Source organism: Eptesicus fuscus, chromosome 3, assembly GCF_027574615.1.
Source record: "Eptesicus fuscus isolate TK198812 chromosome 3, DD_ASM_mEF_20220401, whole genome shotgun sequence".
Taxonomy (NCBI): domain Eukaryota; kingdom Metazoa; phylum Chordata; class Mammalia; order Chiroptera; family Vespertilionidae; genus Eptesicus; species Eptesicus fuscus.
Window position 1 is genome coordinate 24,765,845 of NC_072475.1, and position 20,035 is coordinate 24,785,879.

Below are 20,035 nucleotides of genomic sequence, written 5' to 3' on the forward strand. Positions count from 1 at the left end.
TGGCTCGGAGGCAGTGATGGCGAACCTCTGACACGCGTGTCAGCACTAAATATTTAGTTTTTGGTTTATTAAATACAATTATATATAACAATTATACATTTATGCTATTTAAACTATAAATATCGCGAAATAATGTTTTTTCCTCAAAGTGACACACTACCCGAGTTATGCTCAGTTTTTCTGGCGAAGTTTGACACACCAAGCTCAAAAGGTTGCCCATCACTGGGAGCGTCCTCCCGCAGCCTGAAGGGTCCCGGGTTCCATTCTGGTCATGGGCACATCCCCAGAAGGGGGCGTGCAGGAGGCAGCTGATCAATGATTCTCTCTCATCATTGATGTTTCTATCTTTCTCTCCCTCTCCCTTCCTCTCTGAAATCAATAAAAATATATATTTTTTAAAAAGTTGAAAGAGTAGGTCAGTGACCACCCGTTTAATAAAGGCCTCCAAGATTGTATAAGTTTGCATTTTTCCATAAATGCCTTCTTTCTCTCTTTCCTAAATACTTCAGCCTGCATTTCCTAAGAATAAAGACACATTCTTCTATGCAGCCGTATAAGAAACTTAATCACATATAAGAAGTTCAATAATTTGATGGCATCTAATTTCTAGCCCTTATGCAACTTTCTCCAGTTGTCAAAAAAGTCACATGTTGTAGAAAGAGAATCCAACGAAGAGGCCTGCATTGCATTTATTGTTATGACTAGAGGCCCCGTGCACAACATTCGTGCACTGGGGGGTTGGGGTGGGGGGATCCCTCAGCCCAGCCTGCACCCTTTGGCAGTCTGGGAGCCCTCAGGGGATGTCCCTGCTGCAGTTGGACATCCTTAGCACTGCTGCAGAGGTGGGAGCCACCACCACCACAGCGCTGGGGGGGTGGGGAGGTGGGGCACACTGACCACCAGAGGGCAGCTCCAGCATTAAGTGTCTGCCCCCTGATGGTCAGTGCGCATCATAGCAACCAGTCATTCCACCTTTTGGTCAATTTGCATATTACCCTTTTATTATATAGGATGCTCTCCTTTAATGCAGAACAATCCTCCACCTTTTTTGTTTCATGGGCATTGACTTGGTGAAGTTTTAGGCCAGTTGTCTCAGAGGGTTTTTCTTTTTCGATTTGTCTGGCCTTTTTTTCCTCCTGATGTCATTTAACTTTTTCTCTATTGACCTAATTTTCCGTAAGCTAGAAGGAAGGTTGAGATGTTTGACTGGATGGCAAGAATTCTTCACTCTTTATGAGGTGCACTTCATATTGTTTCCCCACAGGAAGAATACAATTTTAAATATGAAACACATAATAGTAATTCTTAAATGAATAATGTTAGGTTGACCCAGTATCAGTGATCACTGAAATTTCAAGTGTCCTCTAGACTTTTTATTATAAAGTCCATTTTGAGGTTAATAGGCATTTTGTGAGGTGGAGACTTTGGAACTTTTTGGAGGAGAACATGTTACAGATCCACTCACCTACATGGACTGAGTAATTATCTGGATCATTCTGGTACCTACTCTTCGGATGCTTCAGTAAATTAAATACTAGCATTATTCAAAGAACAGTACAGTTCTGGTCTCTGTAGAGCTTGGGCCACTTTAGAGTTCCTGTGCATAATTTTGGTAAAAGCAGTGATGCATTCTACAAGTTCTTGTGATGTATGTTTTTAAAGAATATGTTTTTATTGATTTTTATAGAGAGAGGAAGGGAGAGGGAGAGGCAGAAACATCAATGATGAGAGACAATCATTGATTGCTTGCCTCCTGCGCGCCCCCTATTGGAGATCAAACCTGCAATTTTGGCAAGTGCCCTGACCGGGAATCAAACCAGTGGCCTCTTGGTGCATGGGATGACACGCAACCAACTGAGCCACACGGGTTGGGCTTGTGATGTGTATTTTAAGAAAATTTGATAAAATCCAGGGGGAGTTTTCTATATTTAGCTGGGCATACTTGATCTAAACTCCTGGTTCCATTCTATTAATAGAAACAAAGCAAGAATATGTAATAGTGTATATGACCTCTGCCTGTGGTAATCTTGTCTCTGACTCATAGCATAGATGTCTGTGAGTGTGAGCTCATCCACTTAAGCTCATAAACTCTGCTAGGCAAGAGCTATGTCAAGTTTACTCTATATAACAGTGACCACCTCACCTCCCACAGGGAACTCTCCAAGCGTATCACTATTCCACAGACAAATGTAGGGTTCTAAACAGACAGCCTGTATCCCCACTTCTCAAAACACAATTTATAGTAAGGCAGTCTAAGTCAGTGGGTGGCATCACTGGCTTTGCTATCAGACAAAGTGGTGGGGGGGGAGGCTTTTCCCCACTGGGTTCTAGGGGTGGAGTCCTTATGATATCTTTTTTAAAAAATATATTTTATTGATTTTTTACAGAGAGGAGGAGAGAGGGATAGAGAGTTAGAAACATCAATGAGAGAGAAACATCGATCAGCTGCCTCCTGCACAATCCCCACTGGGGATGTGCCCGCAACCAAGGTACATGCCCTTGACCAGAATCGAACCTGGGACGCTTGAGTCCGCAGGCCGACACTCTATCCACTGAGCCAAACTGGTTAGGGCTCCTTATGATATCTTAAGAAAAAGAATTTTCTCAGACTTGCACGGCAAAATGAGTGATTTTTATTTTTTTTTTTTAAATATTTTTATTGAGGTATTATATGTGTACATATCTTACTATTACCCCCCCCACCCCACACCCACACATGCCCTCCCCCCCCAGAGTTTTGCGTCCATTGTTTATGCTTATATGCATGCATACAAGTCCTTCGTTTGATTTCATAACTCCCCCACCTTTCCCAAACTTTCCCCCTGTACTTTGAAAGTCTGTTTGATGCTTTACTGTCTCTGTATCTATCTTTTTGTTCACCACTTTATAATGTTCTTTACTATCCCTAAATGAGTGAGATCATGTGGTATTTTTCTTTCATTGACTGGCTTATTTCACTTAGCATAATGTTCTCCAATTCCATCCAGGTTGCTGCAAATGATGAGAATTCCTTCTTTTTTATGGCAGCATAGTATTCCATTGTGTAGATGTACCACAGTTTTCCGATCCACTCATCTGCTGAAATGAGTGATTTTTATTTGCGTTTCCAAAGTCCCGTTTCCCTTAGTCCAGTCATAGAAGAAGTGTAGCTGGGGTTTCAGTAAAGCTGAAGCAAAGCCACTGTCTAGAGTTTCCTTTCCATGTTGGATCTGGTCCAGTACAGCATCGGGCTGGCTGCAGTCCATGAGTTCACTGTGTGTGGGGCTCTGCATGTGGAGGGGTCAGCCATGTGGGCAAGCGCAAGGGAGCCCCACAAGCCACAGTCACACAAGTCCCAAGAGTCCCAAGAGCAGAGAGAGGAACCAAGAGAGCACAAGAGAGCAAGTTCCTTTGTTTAGGGAATTAATATCCCAAATTTCCGTGTGCTTGCAGCAGCCACACCCATTCTAGCCAATGACCTTTGTTCTCAGGTGTAACTGACAGCACCTGCCTAGGTCACGCCAACTTTACTGGGCATTCATCTATCTCCCCTTTGTTGGACCCCTAGGGAGTGTAAAGTAGCTTCCTGGTAAAGCTGTCCAAATGACACGCCTATAATATCTGGCCTTCCCTTTGCTCCTTTCCTGTTATTAATAACTAGTTAATTACAACATGTCAGTTTTTGTTTGCATCAGCAAATTAGTGTTTGCTCTTGACCTTGCCAGTTGATGTGAATTTCATCAGAGTCAGCACTCTAAGAGTCCAAAACAGAAGCTGCAAGGCAGAAGTTCTATAGCATCATTTTATCATATTCTACTAGAGGCCTAGTGCATGAAAATTCGTGCACTGGTGGGGTGGGGGGGCCCCCTCAGCCCAGCCTGCCCCCTCTCACAGTATGGGAGCCCTCAGGGTATGTCCTACTGACGGGGAGCAGGCCAAAGCCACAGTCTGGCCTCCCTCTTCGGGAAGCAACCCAGCTGATCAGGGGAAGGCGCCACCCCCATCACCCCACTGCTGCTGCCACTGCCGGCCACGGCAGCTGCGAGGCCTGAGCCCCAGGCCTCGCAGCTGCCTGAGCCCACAGCTGCCCTGCCATGAGCCCCGGGCCTCGCAGCCACTGTGGCTTTGTCTGGATGGACGTCCAGAAGATGTCCTCCCTAATTAGCATATTACCCTTTTATTAGTATAGATTGGTTAAATGCAAGCGTAGGTTCAAGGGGAGGGGATCTGGCAAGGACATGGTCACCAGCAGATGAGGATTACTAGGGGCGGGGGAGAGACCATATATTGAAAGGAGCTACCAGGCCAAATGCAAACACAGAAGTATAGTATTGGTCACCCTGGTCCTTTCCTCAAAATCATGTGGGTCTGGGTCATCTGCTTAATGTCAAGCCTAGCCATAATCCTATCCCCCATTGTGACCCACACATGTGATTCGACTATTAACATGGCCCACTGTTTCTTTTTGCTGACAGATTCCTTGGTTCAATAGCTTCTTCCTTATCAGCGCCTCTTTCTTTCTTTCTTTCTTTCTTTCTTTCTTTCTTTCTTTCTTTTTTCTTTCTGCAGAGGGAAAAGAATAGGGAAGTGAAATATGCATTTAAAAATCATGTATGGTAATTTGAAAGTTCTCTGAAAATAACAGCGGTGAATGTAGGGGTTAAAATGGGCATACAACAGAACTGTGGTTAGATAGTAGCTTCGTAAGTGCAGGCACTGGACTTTGTTGGCACCATACAAATATTCAAATCTAAATCATGATTGTGAGTCTTTTCCTAGTTCCAGCCTGGGCAGGTTGCAAAGGGTAAAGTGATTGCTGCCTACTGATGCCTTTATCACAACCATTCTTGACCCCACCTTGGCTAAGCAAAGAAAGCCTCCCTAAGTAAAGAAAACGCATTGAGAAGAAAACGAGGCAGGCTCCATTGCAAATAGATTAATATATGGAAAAATTTGGAAGGATGCTGTAGGACATTGATATTATGTCTTAGAAATTCTGTATTTTTATTTTAGAAGTTATATTCCAAAACCTGTTTTTAAAATGTTTTGAATGTCCCATGAATGGCTAGTGGGTATGTGTGCTTATGCCTGCCCCGACTTCCCCAGAATGCAAAACAGAGCCATGGTCAACAGTTTGGGGGGTAAGAAACCCTCCCCCCAAAAATGAATGTGAAGAAAAGGTCTAAAACCTTTAAGACACGTATTTCCTTTGAGGCAGTCTCCTTGTTCTTTGTGTGGCATTTATTAGCCTGTGACTCAGTTATCTACTGCTGTAGAGCCAACCATCCCATTTATTAAAGATATCAATGCACCCGCCCTGTCCCCGCCTCCACTTCCCAGGCCATAGCCGCAGCCACCGCCCCTGTCTGCAGCCGGGAATCAGGCGCTGAAAGTCCAAGGGGTTCGTGGGAGGAGCGGGAGGCTGGGCCCGCGCTGCCCGGTGCCAGGCGCAGGTGCGATGCGGTGCCAGGTGCAGGTGCGATGCGGTGCCAGGTGCAGGTGCGATGCGGTGCCAGGTGCAGGTGCGATGCGGTGCCAGGCGCAGGTGCGATGCGGTGCCAGGTGCAGGTGCGATGCGGTGCCAGGTGCAGGTGCGATGCGAGGCTGCTGGCACCGTTGGACAGAGACTGGGAGGTGGACCACGGGGCACACAGGACCCGCCCCGAGGCGCCCACGTGCTGACACCTGGCGGCAAACAACCTGAGTTCTTGCTGCGAGCCAGGGTACCAACCCAGAAATAGGAAGGGGGGTAGAGGGGAGTTGCCGGCTCTGCCCGCCCCAGCTCTCAGAAACGCCCCCTGGCTGCGGCTAGAAGGCGGGGAGAAAGCTGCCACGGTCTTAGCCCGCCGCCTTCTGGGCTCCCTGCCCTCATCAGGACCAAACCCGGGTGCTATGGGCGGTCCTCCGAACTGAGGGCGAACATTTGACTTCGGTAACAGCAGGGCCTGGCACAGATTATCTGTATAGAGCTGCAACCTCAAAAGGGTGAGAGAAGAGTAGAAGAACTCAAGAATTTGGGAGATGAAAGCATGCTGTCTTGAACAGGCTTTTGGCATCTCACCAGTCGCATTACAAGGAGGATCTCTGTGAGCTTTTTGCTGCCCTTTTAGATTGGGAAAGGAATAGGCAGGGAGAGAGAGACTGCTTTATGATTTCTTCCATCATGCTCTCAGAACCTAGCGGACTAACAGTAGCAAATGGAACATATGTTTTAGAACACTGGTCATGCGCACTTCTGGGGACCTTATTAACTGTAATAATGGCTGAGTCAAGAAGGTTTTATCCCACATTTACAGCGAACTCATACAACTTAACCAAAGGAAGATAACCCTATCAACGGACCTAAATAAATACTTTTTGAAAGAGGACATAGGAAGGCCAAGAGACATATGAAAACATGTTCAAAGTCACTAATCACCCAAGAGATGCAAATCAAAACAACAATGCGGTACCATCTCACACCTGTCAGAATGGCTGTCATCAACAAATCAACAAACGACAAGTGCTGGCGAGGATGCAGAGAAAAAGGAACCCTCGTGCACTGCTGGTGGGAATGCAGACTGGTGCAGCCACTGTGGAGAACAGTATGGAGTTTCCTCAAAAAACTAAAAATGGAACTCCCATTTGACCCAGTGATCCCGCTTCTAGGAATATATCCCAAGAAACTAGAAACACCAATCAGAAAGGATATATGCACCCCTATGTTCATAGCAGCACAATTCACCATAGCTAAGATTTGGAAATAGCCTAAGTGCCCATCAGCAGACGAGTGGATTAGAAAACTGTGGTACATCTACACAATGGAATACTACGCTGCTGTAAAAAAAAAAAAGAAGGAATTTTACCATTTGCAACAGCATGGATGGACCTGGAGAGCATTATCCTAAGTGAAATAAGCCAGTCAGACAAAGATAAATATTACATGATCTCACTCATTTGTGGAATATAATGAACAACATAAACTGATGAACAAAAACAGAGAAGCATCAATCAGACCGTCAAACCTCAGAGGGAAGGTAGGGGAGGGTGGGATAAGGGGGACAGATCAACCAAAGGACTTGTATGCATGCATATAAGCCTAACTAATGGACACAGACACCAGGGGGGGTGAGGGCATGAGTGGAGCGGGGGAGAGCAATGGTGGAATAAGGACACATATGTAATACCTTAATCAATAAAGGGGGTGGGAAAGAAGGTATTATCCCTATTTTATAGATGAGAAAGATGAGGCTCAAGGTCTTAATGCCAGTAAGTGATGAAACCTGATTGAGATGCAACTCCGAGGCCAGCATGGTCTGCCACTGTGGATGGTCAGTGTGCCTGAAAACGGCCCTAGAATACACTGGCTGAGTGACGGTAGGACTGAAGGAACAAAATCTTGGACTCCCACTCGTAAGTCTTCAGTTATTTTGTGTCCTCAGCAGTTTCTCTTCCCTTCAACCCTAAATGAAAGATCAAAGGATACAAGTTTGTGATTTTTACAAGATTGTTACTTTGATAATTACCAGTGTACCTTGGCTAAAATTGTTTCAATTATGCAAGCCAAATAAGTTCTCAAGATCTGGCTTACGGCAGTGTGGCTATAGTTGACAATTGTGTGTATTTGAAATTTACTAAGAGTAAATTTTGAGTGTACTCAACGTGAAGGAAAATGGTTAAGATATTAAGTGATGGATATGTTCGCTGGCTTGGTTGTGAATATTTCATCATTTATATGTATAGTGAGTCATGAGATTGTATACCTTAAATATATACAATTTTTCACTATTATACCTCCGTGGGGAAAAGGGCTTTAAAAAATATCAATGTAATCTTTCTCACCATTCTGAGGCTTGGTTGGGGGGTTCCACTGTGGTTTTGTCTGAACTACTCACACAGTTATATTCAGCTGTAGAAGGAATCAGCAAAATTATCTGTAAAGGGACAGATAATACATATTTTAGGCTTTGTGTCTGTTGCATATTCTTTTATTTATTTTAATTAAAAATTTTGTCTTTAATTACAGTTTCCATTCAGTATGATTTTGTATCCGTTTAGTTGTACAACATAGTGGTTAGACAATCATATAATTTACTCCCCACCCCATATTTCCAGTTCTCACTTGGCACCATTGGCTGTATTCCCAATACTGTACTTTACATCCCGTGACTATTTTTTTTAGTCTTTATTGTTGAGAGTATTACTGATGTCCTCCATTTCCCCGCCCCCCATTGCCCCCCATCTACCGAGTTCCCGCCCCACCCCAGGCCTCCACCATACCACTGTCTGTGTCTATGGATTATGCATGTATGCGTTCAAGCTGTTTGGTTATTCTCTGCCCCCCGCCCCCTTCGCTCTGGGATTCACCTCTGGACCTATTTCGTTCATCAGTTTATTTTGTTCATTAGATTCCATATATTAGTGGTATCATGTGATGCTTGTGTTTCTCTGACTGGCTTATTTCACTTAAGATAATGCTCTCTAGGTCCTTCCATACTGCCGTCTCAAAGGGTAAGAGATCCTTCTTTTTTACAGCTGCATGGTATTCCTTGTGTAAATGTATCACAGCTTTTTTGGTGTTCTTAATCCTTACCGCAAGATATTTTTTCCATTGATATTTAGAGAGAGTGGAAGGGATGGAGGAAGGGAGGGAGGGAGGGTGGGAGGGTGGGTGGGAGGAAAAAAGAGAGAGATTGGTTGCTTCCCCCATGAACCCCTACCAGGGCTGGGGATCGAACCTGCAACCCAGGTATCTGCCCTTGACCAGGAATTGAACACCAAACCCTTTCGTGTGCAGGCCGATGCTCTAGCCACTGAGCAATACCGGCCAGGGGTGTACCACAGCTTTTCTATCCACTCATCTACTGATTTAATTATTTTATTTAATTAAAATAAAATGGGCACTTGGGCTGTATCCAGATCTTAGCTATTGTGAAAAGCGCCGCTCTGAACATAAGGGTGCATACATCGCTTCTTTTTGATGTTTTGGGATTCTTAGGATATATTCCTAGAAGTGGAATCACTGGTCAAAACAAGAGTTCAATTTTTTTAATTGTTTGAGGAAATTCCATGCTGTTTTCCACAGTGGCTGCACCTGTCTGTATTCCCACCAGTAGTGCACTAGGGTTCCCTTTTCTCTACATCCTCACCAGCACTTGTTATTTGTTGATTTATTGTTGGTAGCCAATCTGGCAGGTGTAAGATGGTACCTCATTGTCGTTTTAATTTGCATCTCTAATGATTAGTGACTTTGAGCACTTTTTCATATGTCCTTTTTGGAGAGGTGTCTATTTAGGTCCTTTGCCCATTTTCAAATTGGATTGTTTGTCTTCCTTTCATTGAGTAGTATGAGTTCTTTATATATTTTGGAAATTAACCCCTTATCAGGTTTTCAGTAGGCAAATATGTTCTCCCACACAGCGGGTTCCCTTTGCATTTTTTTCCCCTTGCATTTTGAGGATGGTTTCTTTTGCTCTGCAGAAGCTTTTTAGTTTGATGGAGTCCCATTGGTTTATTTTTTCCTTTCTTTCTCTTGCCTTAGGAGATGTATTTGTGAAAATTCTGCCACGTGATATTCTTACGTTGCATATTCTTTTGAATTATTTATTTATTTATTACAAACCTTTAAAAGGCAAAAGCTATTCTTAGCTCAAGGACCCTACATAAAAATAGGCTGAGGGCTAGATTTAGCCCACAGGCTGTAGTTTGCCAACCTCTAAACTGGAGAGTCAGCTGAGCTGAAGGTCCAGGTGGCCTCACTCACGTGTCTGGCAGTTGGTGAGGCTGTCCACTGAAGGCCATGATTCTCCTCCTGGGGAATCCTCCGGAGGTTTCTCATACTCCATAGGCTACCCTGTCAATCTGTGGGCAGCACCCAAGAGAGTGGGGGTGGAAGCTGTCAGACTTGTTAAGACAAAGCCTGGGGAATCAAGCAAAGTCACCATGCCACATTCTGTGGATCAGAGGAAGCCATGAGGCCAACCCAGATTCAAGGGCACACGGGCTCCTTCCCAATGCGGGGAGCTGCAGATGGTATGTATGGCTGCAGCCAGCAGGACTAAGTGGCAGATTTCTACTGCGTGCACCACCAAGGCAGGCCAAGGACTGATGCCAACTGACTTTGACATTAGATTGGCTCTCAAAGCCTTAGTCGGAAAACTTCCAGTTGAGTCATAAAATGGAATTTATAATCTCTGATGGCAGCTATTGTTCTTACCTTCTCCTTTGCCCATACTGCCCCAGGCTGCTTCTAATTCTGTGAGCACGCACTCATTTCCCTCAGCACTTGTTTACAGTGAGATTATCAGCTGCCCGAGAGAAGAGACCATGATATATCTTCAATAGATATATATAGATTTTTTTTGTTTGCATATTGAAAGGAATGAAGAACTTTATGTGTAGAAAACCTGGTTGTATACATAGAAAATTCAACAAATCCAGATATACTTTTAATCTAAATATGAATGATAAAATATTAAACTTCTAGAAGAAAAATATTAAGTATCTTCAAGATGTTAGGATAAGTAACAATATTTTAAATAGGACACAATAAGTAACCAACATAAAAAATTGAGAAATTGGACTTCATTAAAATTAAGAACTTGGGCTCATCCAAAGTCTCCAATAAGAGGATGAATATGCAGCTGCACACGGAAAAAATATTCATAATACAGATGTAAGTCACGGGGTTCTGTGACATTCCTCACAAGGCCCAATTTTTCATTCATTTGTATAATTTTTAGGTTAATTAACTCTCCTTAACTAGATCTTAATTTCCATGAAAGCAATATTACATGATTTTGCTCACCATTTTATTCTGCCTAATACAATGCTTAATGCATAAAAGGCAATCAATAACTATTTGGTGGATGAATAAATTTAAACCCAATACAAAATCAGTGAATTAAAATTGAATGGCCCAGATGGTGTGCTCAGTGGTTGAGCATTGATTGACCCATGCACCAGGAGGTCGCTGGTTGATTCCAGGTCAGGGCACATGCCTGGGTTTCGGGCTCAATCCCCTGCAGGAGGCAATAGATTAATGTTTCTCTCACATCAATGTTTCTATCTCTCCCTCTCCCTTCCCCTCTCTGAAATCAATAAAAAAAATTTTTTTTAAAAAAATAACATTGAATGATGTATTTGTGCATTTAATTTAACTAACAAGGTAATTTTTTATTTGTTAATCTCTGTCAGTCTTCTATAGCAAGAAAATTTAATATGTTTAAAATTTTACCAAAAAAAGCAAAATGAATGATAAACAGAAAAATCTTAAAAAGTTGAAGAAAAGCCTGCAGAGTAAAAACATGAAAATTTGAGGATTTGAACTATATTATAAAAGTTATTTATATTTAGAGAAAGCTAATATACTGCCCCTCAATAATTGCTGAAAATAAGATATGTACAGAATTTAATTGACTAGCCTCATCGAGGTTTAAAGTCAGGTTATTTGTTTACTTCACAAAAATAAAACTAGTTTAACACTCTAGCACTACCTGCAAATTGCAAAAGAATAGTATGCACCAAAGAGTTACATTTCACATTCAAATACTGTCTGTGTTTAAATTTCTTAGTTTTCCAAACATATAACCAAGATTTAGGAAGCAATATGCTTAATGATAAGTTTCAACTAGCAATTGCCGTTAAGGACATATTACATTTTAACTTGATTTGTCTGCAGATGAAAATCGAACTAGAACAACAGTATGTAATATATGCTGTGTATGTTCCAAGGCAGAAGTGATTCTGGAGAGGGTTTCTCATCTATAGTAAATGCTGCTACTCATTGCTCAGTTGAATTTTATAATATGTGTTTTCTCCCAAACCTCATTGTGACTGTGTCTTCTTCCACTGGATAGAAAGCTTTGACAATTTATTATGTTTCCAAGCAGCGGGGGGGTGTTCCATAATTGATGATTTATTACCTTATATTTCTTACTTGACTATCCACATTTTTCATTCTCTTCAGCACTTTCCTCCAGTGTCTCCTGTGTTACTGAACTAGATGGATGTGATGCTTTGTGCAAGTGTGGGCAGCATTCCCATCTCTCCTCTGCTTCCCTCCATCAGACTGCAGATACATGCAGACTGATGCTAGATACTATGTAGGTGGCACTTACTAGTATACCTTAACAAAGTGTATTCACATCTTTATAAAAGCCTAAGCGACCGTCCGACCATCTGACCATCCAACCTGTAGCTATGATGTGCACTGACCACCAGGGGACAGATGCTCAACACAGAAGCTGCCAAGCCGCGGTGATTTGGCAGCTGCGGTTCTCGGGTGATGCACCCAGAACCAGAGAGGAGGGAGCCCGATTCTGGGGTGCGTCACCCGAGAACCGCCCTCTTGCAATCCAGGACCCCTCAGGGGATATCAGAGAGCCGGTTTTGGCCCGATCCCTGCAGGCCAGGCCGAGGGACCCCACCAGTGCATGAATCCATGCACCGGGCCTCTAGTATACTATATCATTATTATTAATACATAAGTCCTATGTGATGGACACTATCACTACCTTCATTTGGCGGGTGGGGAAACTATCAAATAAATGTTCCATAATACCTCAAATTTAATGTGTCCATGTCGACCTCAGTAGCTTCCCATGAAATCTGTTTATTCTCCTTGGTTCCTGATTTGGTTAAAGCTTCCCATCTATCAGTCACCTAAGTTTGACCCTCAAGTCTTCCTTCTCCCTTACTCCACATGCCCAGTCAGTCACCAAGACCCTGTGGATTCTCTCTCTGAGACCCCTGACCTTCTGGTTCTTCTGTTGCTCCCCAGAGAGCCTCATCTCTCACCTGAGTTTGTGCCAGAGCTTTCTATCTGCTCCCCTGACTTCCAAGTTGCCCACCTAGTCCTTCAGGTTACCACGAGGTCTGTCTGCTTCAAAACCAGACTTTTGTTTAAATTAAATTTATGGGGATGACATTGGTTAATAAGATTATGTGGGTTTCACATATACAAATCTATAATACATAATCTGTATATTGCACTTTGTACCCACCACCCAAAGTCAAATATTCTTCCATCACCATATACTTGACCCCATTTACCCTTTACTACTCCCCCATCCCATCCCTTCCCTCTGGTAACCACCATATTGTTGTCTGTGTCTATGAGTTTTTGTTTTGTTGGTCAAACCCAGATCTTTTTCATGCACCCTGTTTTAAATTGGTCTGTGGCTGTCCACAGGGCCCAATCCAAAGGGCTACAAAGCTCTTCCCAGCCTGCCTCAGCCTGCTGGCTCCTGCTGTTGTGCTTCCTGCTGTAGGTGCATTTGCATGCATTTGTCTTTGTACTCCATGCTCTCTCAGAATGCCTTTTCACTCCTTGATTCCCTCCACCCAAGAACCGCATCCACCTGGCTCACCCAAGGCCCGCATCTTCTATTAGAGTCCTTCTCAAATCTAAATGTGCATGAGAATCACTGCAGCAGGGGGGTCTTGTTAAAAGCATATTCTGACTCAGTAGGTCTTGGAAGAGGCATGAGATTCTGCACTTTAACAAACTGATGATAAGATACTGCCCTTTGGTGCCCACACTTTGAGCAGCAAGTGTCCAGAGCTACACTGTCCCACAGAACTTTCTGTGATGATAGAAATGCTCTCTGTTTTCCAATACCATAGGCATTAATCATTTGTGGCTACTGAGCACTTGAAGTGCACCTAGTGAGACTGAGAAACTGAATTTTTAATTTTACTTAAAAATTGAAATCGAAGTAGCCCCATGTGGCTAAGTGGCCACCAGGTTGAACAATGAAGACCTATATATATTCCTTTTTCATTCTTCAAAACTCAGTTTAGCCCTGGCTGGTGTGGCTTAGTTGGTTGAGCATTGTCCCATACATTGAGAGGTTGCCAGTTTGATTCCCGGTCAGGGCTCATGCCCAGTTGCAACTCAGTCCTCAGTATTGGACATGGAAGAGGCAGCCAATTGATGTTTATCTCTCTCCCTCTCCTTTCCTCTCTCTCTCTCTCTCTCTCTCTCTCTCTAAAAAAAAAAAAAAAGAGTAAATATATACCGTATTTTCCGGCGTATAAGACGACTGTTTAACCCAGGAAAATCTTCTCAAAAGTCGGGGGTTGTCTTGTACGCCGGGTGTCATCTTATAGGGCGGGTATATCCCAAACTCTATATTTTAACTGGAAAAGTTGGGGGTCGTCTTATACGCCCAGTCATCTTATACGCCGGAAAATACAGTATTTTAAAAAACACTCAATTTAAACATAGCTCAGCCTTAGGACCAGCTACATAATTTGTGGAACTCAGTGCAAAATGAAAACTCAGGGCCCCTTATTAAAAAATTATTAAGAATTTTAAGATAAAAAAAAAGAATTTCAAGATAGCAATAGCAGAGCATTAAAGCACAGGCCCCCTCTGTGAATGCACAGTCCCCATGCCCACAAAGATGACCTTGCGTAGACTAGTAGAAAAACTGACCAAGTAAATGATAGGTAACTTACAGAAGATAAAATCTGTATAATCAACAAATATCTGAAATATGCAAATTTTCATAGGAATTAGAAAAATGTAAATTAAAGCCACAATGAGATACATGAAATTGCATGAACTTAATTGATAAAGCAGTACCAGGGTTAAGAACATTTTAAATTCTTTGTTGTCATTTCAACAATCCTCATAGCATCTTTACCAGCGGTAGATTCCATCTCAAGAAACCACTTTCTTTCCTCATTCATAAGAAGCAACTCCTCATCCATTAAAGTTTTATCATGAGAGTGCAGAATTCAGTCACATCTTCAGGCTCCACTTCTAATTCTAGTTCTCCTGCTATTTCCACCACATCTGTAGCTTCTTTCTCCACGGAAGTCTTGAGCCCCCAAAGCCATCCATGAGGTTTGAAATCAACTTCCAAAGTCCTGTTAATGTTGATATTTTGACCTATTCCCAATATCACAAATGTTCTTAATGATATCTATAATGCTGAATCCTTTCCAGAAAGTTTTCGATATACTTTGAAGGTTTTCCATCACTATCTATGGCTGCTATATCGCCTTATGAAATGTATTTCTTAAATAATAAGACTTAAAAGTCAAAATTACTCCTTGTAGGCATGGGAACAACATTAATGTCATTGTGCATTTCTATCAGAACTCTTAAGTGACCAGATGCATTGTCAATGAGCAATAATATTTTTAAAGGAATCTTTTTTTCTGATTCTCAACAGTGGGCTTAAAATATTTAGTAAGCCATGTTGTAAACAGACATGCTGTCTTCCAGGCTTTGTTGTTCTAGAGCACAGGCAAAGTAGATTTAGCATAATCTTTATTTTTTTTTTTTTTTTTTAAATATATATATTTTATTGATTTTTTACAGAGAGGAAGAGAGAGGGATAGAGAGTTAGAAACATCGATCAGCTGCCTCTTGCACACCCCCTACTGGGGATGTGCCTGCAACCAAGGTACATGCCCTTGACCGGAATCGAACCTGGGACCCTTGAGTCCGCAGGCCGACGCTCTATCCACTGAGCCAAACCAGCTTCGGCTAGCATAATCTTTAAAGGCCTTAGTATTTTTAGAATAGTAAATGAGCATTGGCTTCAACTTAAAGTCATTTGTTGCATTAGCCTCTAACCAAAGAGTCAGCCTGTCCTTTGAAGTCAGGCATTTGAAACCATGGAAGTCCTGGATGGCATCTTCTTCCAATACAAGGCTGTTTCTGATCCATTGAAAACCTGTTGTTTAGTGTAGCACCTTCATCAGTTATCTTATCTAGATCTTCTAGATAATTGCTGAAGCTTCTACATCAGCACTTGCTGCTTCGCCTTGCACTTTTATGTTATGGAGACAACTTCTTTCCTTAAACCTCATGAACCAACCTCTGCTAGCTTCAAACTTTTCTTCTGTAGCTTCCTCACCTCTCTCGGCCTTTATAGAATTAAATGGAGTTAGACCTTGCTCTGGATTAGGCCTTGGCTCAAGGGAATATTATGGCTGGTTTGATCTTTCATCCAGACCATGAAAACTTTCTCCATATCAACAATGAGGCTCTTTCATTTTTTTTTTTTTTAACATTTGTGTGTTCAGTGGATTAGCACTTTTCATTTCCTGCAAGAGCTTTTCCTTTGCATTCACAACTTGGCTATTTAGTGCAAGAGGCCAAGCTTTTGCCTTATCTTGGCTTTTGACATGCCTTCCTCACTAAGCTTAATCATTTCTAGCTTTTGATTTAGAGAGAGAGACAGGAGACTCTTCCTTTTACTTAAACATTTAGAGGCCACTGTAGGGTTATTAATTGGCCTAATCCCAATATTGTTGTCTCAGGGAGGTCTGAGGAGAGTGGAGGGGAGGGAGGGAAAGAAACTGGTTGGTGGAGCAGTCAGAACACATACAATATTTATCAATATAAGCTCATCATCTTATATGGGTGCAGTTCATAGTGCTACAAAACAATTACAAAAGTAACATCAGAGATCACTGATCACAGATTACCATAAAAAATATGATAATAATGAAAAGTTTGAAATATTGTGAGTTAGCAAAATGCGACCGAGATACAAAGTGAACAAATTCTGTTGGAAACCTTCAATATGTAAAGGTTTGTCACAATATGTAACGGGTTGAAGCAAGGTTGTCACAAACCTTCAATATGTAAAAAATATTGTGATGTGAAGCACTATATTGTGAATCATAATAAAATAAGGTATGCCTTTAATAAAGATTAAAAAGCAGAAATTAATGATTGGGTCAGGAAAAAAATGAACTAGTAATTAGACCTTTGGAAAAGAAAAATAGATAAACCCACCAGATAACCTAATCATGAAAAGAAAAAGGAGAAAATATCTATAATAATCTATAATAATAAAAGCATAAAATGCTAATTAGACCGGACAGCCTTCTGGATGACTTCCGGACTAAGCGGCGGCACCCCCGGGGGCTGAGGCAGAGGCAGCCGCTGAGGTGGCTGGGGAAGAGCCCCTTGCATGAATTTCGTGCATCGGGCCTCTAGTATAAAATAAGAAATGACAAGGAAGATATAAGTATTAAAATAGAAGAAAATTTTAAATATTTAGATGACTGCATAACTTCATGGAAAAACCTAGTTGAAATAAATAATTTCTTTGGAAAATAAAAATTTCCAAAATTGTCCCTAGTAGGGATAAAAGTTTTAGCTAGTCAATTTTCATAGAAGAAACAGAGAACAATCTAAATGCCCATCTAACTAAAACTAGTTGAATAAATGATGGTACATCCAAACAATGAATACTACGCAGCAAAGATCTCTATGAACTGATATGGAATGTTTTCAAGAAATATCAAATTTTAAAAAGCAAGATGTAAAGGAGTGTTTATATAATATAAATAATTTTATAAGAAAAAGTGGGGATTAAGCTGACATATATTTGCTTATTATTAAAAAAAAAGAAATAATAAGGATAAACCAGAAACTAATGAAAATCTTGAAAGTGAAAGAATGAAATTTCTCTTTGCTTATCTCTTTATACAGTTTCTACTTTTGAACCATGTAAATGTTTTGCATATCTATATTATAAAAGGCCAGTGGCTGTAACGCCATAACACTGTAATGACCAAATGACCAGTCACCGGGAGGTTCATTGATGGTTCTCACAGCATGGTGGGTCTTAGTCTCATGGAATGGCGGGTCTGGGGTCTCCTGCAATTTCACACGCTGGGCATCTAGTTAAATCAATAAATTTTTAAAAGCAAACCCTGATGATGTTGAACACAAATAACCACAAATTAACCTAACTAATGAAACTATCATATTGATACCATAACCACTTAGAAAAAAATTAATTTAACTAAGTTTTGAGCACAGTACTCCCTTAATAGAATATATTTTACAAAAAGAATTACAAAGAAATATTGATCTTTTGCTAATAGGCTTGTTGTTTTTTTTTAAAGAAAATGAGATTAGTGAAGAAATTCTTAAATTATCTTATAAGTATTATAGGTTAGAGAAAATGGTTGGAAACCAGGAAGTTTTGTTTCTCACCATGGGAGAAGGGAGAACAGAAGTTTTATCAGAATCATATTTTTTGAAAATGATTTGATCTGTTTTGAATTGAAGGTATCAGTATTAACTCATGATTCTTTAAATTTGTTTTATTTTCTAGCTATCTTCTGAAAAAGCCTAGAAGCAATGATATTCCAATAACATTGAGTACATCAAGTATGCAGATGCTGATTTCTAAATATTATTTTCCATCGAAAGGAACCAAGGTTTGGAGAAATGGCTGACTCCAAGCCTGGGATATGGGAAATACACAGTGAGTTGGAAACACCTTGTGCTCAAAAGTGAGGAAGTGCTCACATTTAATGGTGACAGGTAAAAGAATACAGGGCTAGCTTAAATTTGTTCCCCTGGCCAAATTTGTGATAAGTTGAACATCAAGAAGAATAATGATGGTGATGGTTTACATTCTTTTGAGCTAAAAAAGAACCCATGAGTCCTTAGCGACACCCACAATAAAGGTGGTGATATGGGTGAGCTTTCTTCTTTCAAAGCCTGAGAGTTAATAAATGAAGAAAAAGTTATAGAATTAGAAAAATCAGCATTTTGTAATCACCGTTGCAATAATCCAATGATCATCAATGGGTGCTAAAATTATTTGGTGAAAGATTTTTGAGAGAAGTATTGGGCCATAGGATATTCATACATAATCATGTATCACCCAACAGATTATTTATTAATTGCAATATAGTTCGTACCCACACATACTCCAGAATTTGTACCATGATCTTTACAAATCTCAAGTAGCCCAGAAATGGGAGCTATTCAACAGTAACCTCCATTGGAAGAAGAGACTTTCTTTTGTCTTTGGGTATCATGCTTTGGAACACTCCTAATCTAGAGACACAAAGGTATTTTCCTGAAGGAAACGGAGGCTACCAGAGTAGAGAGGTTTAGGATGAGAAGCTCAGCCAAGTAAATATGGTATGTCTTGCCACAGAGTCGCATCTTAGCCAAGCCAAGACCCTGCAGAATTGTATCGTGCACAGGAGAAAGGATTCTTTTCCATATTTGGATGTAGACTGTGTTCTGTTTGGTTCTTATCTCTGGGGATGCCTATATGCTCTTCTTCTGTGTGGAGTAACACACATAGAACCAGGAGCAGAACCCCTAAAGCTGCAGGGGAGATACACCTGATCTTCCTCCAGGACTGTGAAGATGTGATCTGGACTTGGTCTAGTTAGCACAGAGTGGATTGTGGATATACCCACTAAGATTCCATAACCCAGAATGTGCTGATATTGGCTGTGATATGTTGTGATTATCCTAAAGATTGGGAGCGGGTAGAGCTCAGGATAACCATAGCCATGAGGCTTGGTGTGTGGGGGGGTGGGGGGGTGGGGGGTGGGGGTGGGGAGGGTAGATTCTTTTGAAAAGAAGTGTAATTCGCCAAAACCGGTTTGGCTCAGTGGATAGAGCGTCGGCCTTCGGACTGAAGGGTCCCAGGATCGATTCCGGTCAAGGGCATGTACCTTAGTTGCGCGCACATCCCCAGTAGGGGGTGTGCAAGAGGCAGCTGATTGATGTTTCTCTCTCATCGATGTTTCTAACTCTCTATCCCTCTCTCTTCCTCTCTGTAAAAGATAAATAAAATATATTTTTTAAAAAATAGAAAAGAAGTGTAAGTCCACATTATTCACAATAATCCACGTGAATAGTAGTTATAAATTACTGAGGATGGAGAAGGGGCAGGAAATTGAGGATGGAGGAGGGGCAGGAACTAGAAAGGAAGAACTTTTTACTGGTTTGATTCCTCATTGAGAGTTTGGCATAAACCTTAAGGCATCAAGATAGTTGGGAGCTGAACAGAAGGCAGTCAAAGCCAGGTCCCACTGAAGGGTGGCATCTCTAAGAGATGCCATTTCTTAGAGCCGTTGGAAGTGACTACCTATGTGAAACTTCCCTGCCACCTGTCTCAGCGATGCTGGGGGGATGAAGGGGAAGGACCTGCCCAGGTAGGGAGACAGTGGTAAAGGCCAAAGTTGAAATAGCAGGGATATCCCCAGTTAGCCGAGATACAAAAATAGTTTCCAACCAATAGAGGCCAATAGATATAAATTTTATAGAAGTTGATTACATGATGGA